This window comes from Cotesia typhae, unplaced genomic scaffold, assembly GCF_013202065.1.
Source record: "Cotesia typhae breed Kobodo isofemale line unplaced genomic scaffold, CoteBio_Ctyphae contig_48, whole genome shotgun sequence".
Lineage (NCBI taxonomy): Eukaryota > Metazoa > Arthropoda > Insecta > Hymenoptera > Braconidae > Cotesia > Cotesia typhae.
The window spans coordinates 3,532,272-3,542,538 of record NW_027423756.1 but is presented as its reverse complement, the minus strand read 5'-3'; the positions used below and the strand labels follow the sequence as shown (position 1 = coordinate 3,542,538).

Genomic DNA, 10,267 nt, shown 5'->3' with positions numbered 1-10,267 from the left:
GAACAAGTTTCTGTATCAAAAAATAAATGGACATATATATTTTTATAATTTCGCTTTTAGTCCCCACTTGTAATATTAACAGCGGCGTGATAAAAGCTGTTAAAAGATAACAAATGTAAAATGAATTCTCATCAGAAGGGATAGAATACTATCTTATGACATTGGCGTAGACATATTTAATTGAATATGTGCTATGTGACTAATCTAACGTAGATAGAAGTTTCCGTATATAAGACCAGAAGACAACGACTTAGTTTCAATATTTTTTTTATGTTACTTAGATCTTTCTACTCTTGATATAATCCTCTATTATTTATTTTTTTTATTCATTATCTTAGCTCCACTGTACTTACGCATGCCTTTTTCATTCGTCGACGATCCTTAATTAAGCGTTCAAGAGATGAAACTGGTTTTCGATATCTCGCGTCCACCTTGGTGTGCACATTGCTCTTTCACGACTGCTTCTATAGCCTATTAATGTCTGATTTCTTATGGAGGTGGTACATACTGAGTAAACTGAGACTACTAGAATAATGTTCAATATAAAATATTTGATGCTAAGAAAACCATGTAATAATTTTATTACTTTTTAGAAAAATATTTTTATCTAGTCGATTTATTGGGGTATTTTGATATAGCAGTTGTTTTATTGGCTTGATTAAACACTTTTCAAGATTTGAATATTTACTCTGACAAACGAATTCGTTTTAATTTTTCTTGACTTTTAGCAAATTTAGTTTGCCTATTTTCTTGATTTTTTAGTAACTCTGTAAAAAGTAAACTTTGTAACATTAAATTCTTTACATAATTAGTACTACGATTTTCTATTTTCATCAGTTGTTATTAACTTTCATTTTTACTAGCTGTTAAATAATTTAGTTTCCTTTTCGAGGTTTTGGAACTGGCTGACAAATGATCTTAAACGTTAAAATAATTAAATGCGAATTGCTAAGAAAGAAAATAAAAATTACTTACTAATAAACACGTCCTGAAAACTGGATAATATACTTTGATGTAATACGAAATCAATATTTTCTCACGAATAAGATAAAAAGTTTTAGTTATTTAGACATCTATGAAATAATTTCAAAAAATTTTCAATTCATAAAAAAATTCATGGACTTGATGAAAAGAATTAATTTTATTAAAAGAATAAAATTTTAACCGAGAAAAATATTTTGAAAAATTTTTGATAAATTAAACCTAAATTTTCTTAAATCAAGAATTCCTTCGCCAGATTTTAAAGAAATTTTTATCTTAATTTAAAATGAAAAATTCTTCAAAAAGTGCTTTTTTTGGTTCAAGATTGTTTTTCTTGGATTTAGTTAGATTTTCTATTTACAGTAAGTATCAATTAAAGAAGTTTATCGGTAAAAAAAGTTTCGTACTCTGATAAAAAAATTAACTTGACTCAAGAGCCGAAATCTTGAACCAAGAACTACATTTTTAAGAAATGATTTTCTTGAGTCAAGAGAATAAATTCTTGAAACAAGAAAATTTTCTTCGACCAAGAATAATTTCTTAACTCAAGAATTTATTCTCTTGACTCAAAAAAATCATAATCTTCAAAATGATATTCTTTTTGGCTCTTGAATCAAGTCAATTTCTTTTATCAGTGTAATAGAGGTTTCTCACTTTTTCGGGTTCCACTCATTCAGATATCACTGTATTATTGTGAAATAAATTATATACTTAACTTTTGTAAATATAAGTGTTTTATTATCCAACTATGCTAAAATTTTGAGAATATAAGCGGCACGTGTTGCCAAAAAAGAATTTAAATTTCAACAGCCTTATTAAAATTACTAAAAAGTTATGATATAGTATTGAAAGTTTTGAAGTAAAATATTATAATTTTTTTCATTTTGAATTAAATTAAGCGCGTGTCTTCATTGATAATAGCGTGAGTATGCGGTAGGTGCTACATAATACACCAAAGATGTCTTTAGATCTTGCGTGTTGAAACTAAAAACTACATTTGGATTTGTTCCATTTTAATTCGACTATAACTAATTAAAACTTGTTATTATAATATTACAATTAATCTAGATCTGTATAAGATAAGCGGATATCATACGCACTAAATGCTAAATTAAAACATTTGTTTCTATTTGTTTTATAAGTATCATAAATTTCACTGCATTGCTGACTTTATTACTGAAAAAAATTGAATTTCGTTCCGCTTATGACTTTTATGCACAACTTTGATCGCATAATAATTGTACAAAGAAACAATTTGTAACTATCATACTTCACTTAATAACTGACTCAACATTATAATCGTACACTTAATTTAAAATAATCGTATGTACTTGGATTATTATTTACATCGAAAGTTATTAATTCAACGGTATCATGTTTTTACACTTATCAAATAATGTGAGAAAGTTACTTTTGATTATAATTATGTTAGAATATTACTTGATAAAAAACTTCACTATTTTAACTTATATTTGTTTTTTTAAGAAATCAAACATAAACATTCCATTTTGTTCTTACAATAAGCAGAAATTTTTCAAGACATATTAGCAATTATTCTTACTAATAACAATGCACCAAAAATGTATAATCATTTTTTAATCCTAAAGAAATTGAATGCCTTGCTTAAATAATATCGTAAGTTAGTGAAGACATATCGAAAGTCTGATTCTGGATTACGATGGGACAAATGTAATTTTTTCTACCGATTTTTTTTTCGTGTACGAAACGTTACAAGTTTTACTATAGCATTATTTTCATTATCATCCATAATTCTTAATTATAATATGGATATCAGGAATGTGGACTAGATAGGATCATAATAACAAATCACATAATTATTTCTGCGACGTTTCGGTCATTTATTAGACCTTCATCAGGCATCTGAAAATTACACAAATTAATAACTAACAAAATAACATAACAATTGATACAATTCCAATATTTACCATAATACGAATTCTAACAATCACTATCTTACATTGCACAGTTGCCTTAGTCATATAAATCATCACAAAATTAACAAAATTGATAGATTCGTTAATTATTCTTACTATTAACTCAGAAATAAAGTACACACGACACTTATAAAATTGTTATTGCGTGGCAACAGTTAACTCGAATCTAAACTTTATGTACTATACCGCGAAGCATTCGTCATACAAATTAGCGCTGCTTGCGTGAAATATTCGATTCAAAATCCATATATAAAATATAATTCCAAATACCTCAAATAAATTACTCTCGAAGGTCAGCATACTATATAAACAAAAACTTAAAGTTAAATTACTCCGTTAAGTCTCTAATACAAATTGTGTAATTTTCAGATGCCTGATGAAGGTCTAATAAATGACCGAAACGTCGCAGAAATAATAATGTAATTTGTTATTATGATCCTATCTAGTCCACATTCCTGATATACATATTATAATTTTACAATAGCTTTTGACTGTTTGTGTATTTGTCAACATACTCGTGAACCTTGGTTGAATTTACTGATTTATTTGACGTAAACGACATGGATTATTCCGCACGTTAAGTTGAGAAAAATTTTTTATCGTCAGAAAATTTAGTTTTTTGATCTACACGGAAAGAATACGATGACACTGGATATCATCCCAGATTATACTCAGTAATATCTGTGGTGAAAAAAAATGTCAAAAGATTGTAGTTAGTCTAATCCAGATTATACTGCGTGATATCTGGATTATACCCATTGTAATCTGGATTATACTAGCTACTGTCTGAAATTTTTTTTACTCAGTATAATCTGGGATGATATCCAGTGTCATCTTGTTCTTTCCATGTAATAAACTGTCTTAGTTCACAAAATTTTTTCCTGAGAAATTTTAATTATTTTTGGCTCATAAAATTTCTTAGTTAAAAAAATTACCAAATATTAGTTTACTTAAAAATTTAAATGTTACTTGGAATCAAACTGAGTTCCTCTAAATATCTCAGCTAAGTGAATAACTTATGATTGTTTTAACTACAAGTGTGGAAATAACTTTTGATTCTTTTGATTAAGTATAGAATCATATTTTGATACAAAAATAAAAATAGGTCTAGAATTTTGTGGTATGATACAAACAGTAACATTGATAGTACGGTAAGGTCTAATATCCAACCTTATGAAGCAATTTTAATTGTCGTATGAGCATGAGTTATTATTGTATGATTTCTTAAAATATGAAATAATACGTACGAATGTGACGGGCGAATACTGAAGAATGCGGGAAACAAGAAGTATAATAATATGGAAGAAGAAGTAACAGACAGTTGGAGAATGGATACTGACAATAGAATGAAGAGGGGATGGACAGTGGCAAGGTGTAGGTGTAAAAGCGCGCTTATGTTGATGATTGAGGGGGGTAAACAGCAAAGTGGTCAGCGGTGTTCAAGTCTCGTGTTGACCTATTCGTTTCTGTGCCGCGCCATAGTGCATAATGGCTGATAGACACAGCTTTATCTACAAAACATAATCTTAACTGACGGATTCTTTATTATATTGACGAGGCCATTCTTGTTTACTTTTAATAACAATTATCAATTCAGAAGTAATTAAGTGCGTCGAGCTCTTGAATATAACAGTATCAAAAAAATGTTTAGGTCAATAGTGAAAAGTACAGTGATGAAAAATCTGCAATTAATTTTTGAATAGTGTGACTTCAGGTTGAAAAAGTAACCAAGTGCAAAGAGCTATAGGATCAAAATAGTTGGAAGTTTTAAGTGCACATTTTTTAAAAGTAAAAATAATGAACCCTAAGATAAAATTTTACGTTGTAAGTATGCGCCATAGTTTTTGTCGTAAATATTTTCCGATTATGAGATTTTACCAGTTATCATTTTCTAAAAAACATTGTAAAATATCAGGAATAACACTTTCATTTACATTTACGCAGATTATACACAGAAAGAAATAAAGTTTTGAGTCGAGCGTAAATTTTCTTAAATCAAGAAAATCTTAAGGAAGATTGAAAATTTCTTGAATGAAGTTAAATTTTATTAAACCAAGAACATTTCTTCTTGCTCCAAAATAAATTCGATCTTCCTTACAATTTTCTTGGTTCAAGAAATTTTTTTTTCTGTGTAAAATATTTTATGACGTCCTCAATAAGTATAAAACCCATTTAACCGACAAACGATATTAATTTTTTCCAGTCGATTTGAATCATGATTTACATATTACTAATTTTATTACTGAGTTGAGAATTTATTAAATGCTAGAAGACTTGAAGAAAATTGAAGCAATTCTTACATATTTTTCAGTTGTTATCTTTGTAAGAAACTCATAAACAATAACATTGATTTAAAAAAAAAAAAAAAAAAAAAAAAACAAATTATTCAAAGGAATTTTGTTGCTTTAAATCAAGAGAAGTTCTTAAAAAAATTTTTTTCTTGGTTTTAGTTATTTTCAGTTGGTTCAAAAAACTTTTCTGCTCGATTCAAGATAATATAATTCTTTAAAATCATTTTCTTGATTGTAAATTATTATTTTTTTTAATATCGAGGTGATTTCTCTATCAGTGTATGCTTTAGTTCGATTTTATTCTACAATTGATCGTCACGATCAGATAAAAATATTTTCTCATCATTTTAATTCAAGTGATATTTAAAAATACACGAAAAATATTTATTAGCATTGATATAGACAAAAATATAAGGTAATTTTAATGTAAAAGACTAAATTTTCAGATTTATCATTATGACTATTTTTTTGTAAAACTCATTTAATTTACTTATATGACTATATTAATATATTGATGTTACTATTTGAAGTATATAGTATGGATTACCAATCAATTGTTATTTAATGTATGCAAATAATTTTTCTCAGCGAATGAAAGTCAGACGATAAACTATCTTATCATATGTTACTTCGTAAATTATACTACTCACTTGTGCTTTTAAAATGAGGAATGCGTTTTCATAAAAATGTAAAAAAAAAATTATTTATGAAGCTAGATAACTATTAAAATCACTAATCATTAATTTTTATGAGTACATTAAAAATCAATCTTAATTTTTCATTCTCTGTTCTCAATCTTGAAATTTAAAAAATTTGTGTCCCCTTCATTTCAAAATATAAATAAATTCTAAGTATACAGTAAGAAATTTTACGTCATTGCGTCGAAAAAATTGGCGTTAAAAAATATCATGTTCAATATTTAACACTTATATTTATTTATACAACACAATATTTAAAAGTTAAACATTTTTATGTATAAATTTAACACTTAAACTAAGAAATTTTTTTTTATTTAAGAATTTATCGTCATGATTTAAGACATTTTAACTCTTCAAAATTATTCTGTTGATTCAAGTTAATTTTTTTTTTGATGTGTACTATGTCAGAAAAATATGCCAATGCACTGATGGCAAGATTGCGGAGACACTTCAACACATGTGGTATGGAGACATTCATATAATGAGAATAAATTATTTGAAAGATATCTTAATATGAGAAATGCTGTAGTTTAATCATCTACAATTAAAATAAAAATTTTTTTTCAATTGAATAGTTTTGATTTATAGATTACTTAAAAACACTAATTTTTGCTTAAAAGATTCATATCACGAAATTTTTTTATAAATCAACAAAATTAAAATTTCGATTTGATTTTAATCAAAGTCTACAATATTTAGAGTAAACTGATTTACTTAAGATGTATTAATCAGATGTGATAATTTATTTAAATTCTTTGATGATAAAATTTCAAGAAATTTCATTCAATCAATAAAAGTATACCTTTTTAATATTTTATTTATAAACGATTCAAATCAATTCATACTGTTCTTGTTCACTCATAAATAATATTTCTTGACTCATGACATATAGAAATATAATTTGTTTACAGAATTTATAAATCCTCAACCGCGAAACATTAAATCTAACATGTGAAGTGGTTACTTGGATGTAAAATTTTTATTATATTATTTCATATCCAGTAAATGAATATAGTTAAGCACATTCGAATAGATTCTATTTATTTAAATAAATAAAAAATGTCAATAGTTTTTTATGAAATAATCTATTGTGCATATCTTAAAATGATTAGTTTATTAAAAAAGACTATGATGCAACTTATTGCAAACAGGTTTCACTGGTAATTTTATACAAACAAGGAATAAAAGATTGAAATTTATTCGGTATCAACGAGAAAAATTATTGGGTCAGTAGTGGTCGTGAGGATGAAGTTAAATATTTTTTAATTGTAAAATTTTGTAGGTGACAGATATAAATTTACCTATTTCAATATTGTACTAGAAATTTAAATTTTGCGCTATGCGCGCACTTTAATCTTAACCAATAACGAATCAGGGATCATTTTTTTTTTATTTTGATAATTTTGAGACTAAACCAATTTCAATTGAATCATGAATTCCATACGATAGATTTTCTGAAGTCAATCAATAAGAAAATAATTCTGTAATGTTAAGTAAAAACTAAAAATTTTTGATTTTGAAGAAAATTAAATTTAAAAAAAACTAAGAAGTTCAGCCATAAATGCACAGTAAAAAATTTTGCGTCATTGTGTCAAAAAACAGTGTTAAATATTTAACACTTTTATCTGTAAATTTAACATTTTTCTGTTAAATCAACACAAAAAAGTGTTAAACATTTAACATAAAAATTTTTAACACAAAATTTTTTGACACAATGTTACAAAATTTTTACTGTGAGATAGATTTTTTCTGAAGATTCGAAACTGTTGAAATTTAACTTCTTCAACCGAACAAAAATATTTGAAGAATATTTTTTAAAGTATATCTCCGGGGCAAATTTACTTCAGTTACTCTCATAGTATTTATGTACTTTTTGATAATTTTTGTGATAAAGGTACACATTCTCGGCACTAATGCTGAAAGCAATTTTCTACTTTTTTGCAATCTCAATATTAAAAAAAAAAAAAAAAAAAAGTATCGAAGTAATAAGTTATAAACCGAGATTGTTTGAGATATTGTAGATCGTGTAAATGTGATTTTAGAAGGAATATATATAATAGATGCAATATTCGAGATAGAAGGAACGAGAAAGAAGGAAGAATAGAGAGCAATATAAACGAACCGGTTAGAGACTTTGGCGGCCGCCATCTTTCCTCTTTCGTCTCTCATCTCTCATCTCTGCAGCCTCTGGCGGGAAGGTTCGTAAGCATGTGCAACTTATATGCGTCTATCCTCGGAGAGTTGACTTTTCAGTCTTTTTCTCATCTTAGCTTCCCCGAAGTTCCGTTTCTAATGTTATGTTATTTTATTTACTTTATAGTTTTATTATTTTTATTTATACTCTCGTGTTTTTGCAACACGACTCAACACTACTCACCGCATTAAGAACCAAAAATACTCTTTCGTCCTTACACTCGAAGATTTTTTTTTTATATTTTTTAGACGAGAAGTTTACGTAAAACGAGGTCACGACTTTACCGTGATTTTCTGAAAAACTTAACAAATATTTTTTTGTTAATAAATTCTTACCATAAAACAGAAATTATTATTATCATTACTAATGATTGATTTTTGCCTTTCGATATTTTTATTTTCTCACAAGAAATATATTTAAAAAAAGTGACAATAACATGCGAGCGCCTCAACACGTGCGACGAGTATATTTTTATACAAGTAAGTTTTACCAAGATTCATCGTGGTAGAACGGTGAATGAATCGGTTTTTTCCTATCATTATCTTTCTTGTACACTTGGTAGATGACTCGGAGCAATAAATTAGATAACGCCGAAGCGTTTGTGTACGGAAGTCTCCAGTGAGACGCTATAGTTCGAATACCGCGTGTCCTGTTCAAAACTACAAACATAATAATATGGTTTCGGTCTTATATTTTCGAGTATAATAGTTTGCGGTTGCTAAAAAAGGCATCCATTATTTTATAATGGCTAGCTTCTACTTCAATGCTTGAAATAATCATACATCTTATATCATTTGGTGATATAAATTAATCAAGAGTTTTAACAATCAAAATTACACTACAAAATTATCATAGAAGGTACTTAAATTGAACACGCCGAACTATAATTTTTATGTGCCTTGTTTTGGAATACATTGTTGCAATACATACACCAGTTATATAATTATGAATTATGAGTTGAAACAAGAAAATTTTCTTAGACCAAGAATAATTTCTTAGCTCAAGAATTTATTCTTTTGACTCAAGAAAATTGTTTTCTTCAAAATGGAATTCTTGGTTCAAGAGTTTGGCTCTTGAGTCAAGTCAATTTTTTTATCAGTGCGGTATTAGAACAATTTTAAATCACACATAGTGAATTCAATAGTAAGATCAAGCAAATCCTTCGAAGAATAAAGAATCAATGAAAAAAAAAATTTTTTTTGTGTCCCGTTTACTCTGCTAACAACCAGGGATGCACACGACTCTTCTGACACGCGAGCATACGCAGTCACGTACTTGAGAGCCGATTAAAAGTGCGTAACGTGTGCGTGCGAAGTCGCATACAAATGTGGGCAAATTTTTTATTGGATATTTTTCATTTTATAAGTACTACGGAGGTCATAAAAATCGTTCAGGAATATACGCTTGGCGCCATGACTTGTTCATATTCGTAAGAATATTCAGTATCATGTTTCTTCCGATATAAAATTTTAATCCTGACAGTCTATCCCATACAATATCTACTTATACAACTAGGTACTTTACTTTGCTAAATTTAGTTACTAGACTCGTCTGTTATTTAGACGAATAATCAAAACATAAATTTCATAGAGTCTATAAAATTCAAATGTGCACACCTAAAACCATCTTTTTTTCGAGTTACATATAGGAGGTGACAAAAACAGTTCGTATGCTCATTTTTTCACTGCTTTTGCTATTAACTAACTTCACTGAAAAAAAATTAACTTAAATTGAGAGAAAAATTCATGATCTAAGAAAATAATTTTGAAGAGTTTCATTAACTTGAATCCAGATAAAAAATTCTTGAATTGAATAAAATTTACTTGAACTAAGACAAATTTCTTAGTTTAAGAATTTTTCGACTTAAATCAAGAAGATGAAATTCTTTAAAATTATTTACTTGATTTGAGTAAATTTTATTTCTGTGTAGGTTGGTTGAAAAATAAAAATTTTTAAATGTGGGACAAATTGGACCCTCTAATAAAATTTAACTATTTCAGTTTTTTAATTCGTATTATTTTGTTGTGAACTTTTGCAATACCTTAATGAAAAAATGAACTTTATTTAAAACAAAAATTCGTGAGAAACGAAATTATTCTTGGATAAATTAAATTTTACTTGCTTTTAGATTCTAGATTTTTATTTTTA

General features: G+C 27.1%; 1 protein-coding gene and 1 long non-coding RNA gene across 3 annotated transcripts in view; one reads left to right on the top strand and one right to left on the bottom strand.

Moving 5' to 3' along the window:
• Positions 1 to 1,697: 1,697 nt before the first annotated feature.
• LOC141529309 (uncharacterized) lies at positions 1,698 to 4,009 on the bottom strand. The gene is made up of 2 exons (XR_012479577.1): positions 2,928 to 4,009; positions 1,698 to 2,862 (listed from the first exon to the last, which is right to left on the bottom strand). It is a non-coding gene; the product is annotated as an uncharacterized LOC141529309 (long non-coding RNA).
• A 355-nt stretch (positions 4,010 to 4,364) lies between these two features.
• LOC141529303 (homeotic protein antennapedia-like) overlaps positions 4,365 to 10,267 on the top strand; it is a 139,335-nt gene continuing 133,432 nt past the window's right edge. For both annotated transcript variants that reach the window (XM_074245807.1, XM_074245806.1), the window contains exon 1: positions 4,365 to 4,760. The gene's annotated coding sequence lies outside the window, so the exon portion shown is untranslated. The remainder of the gene's footprint in view (positions 4,761 to 10,267) is intronic.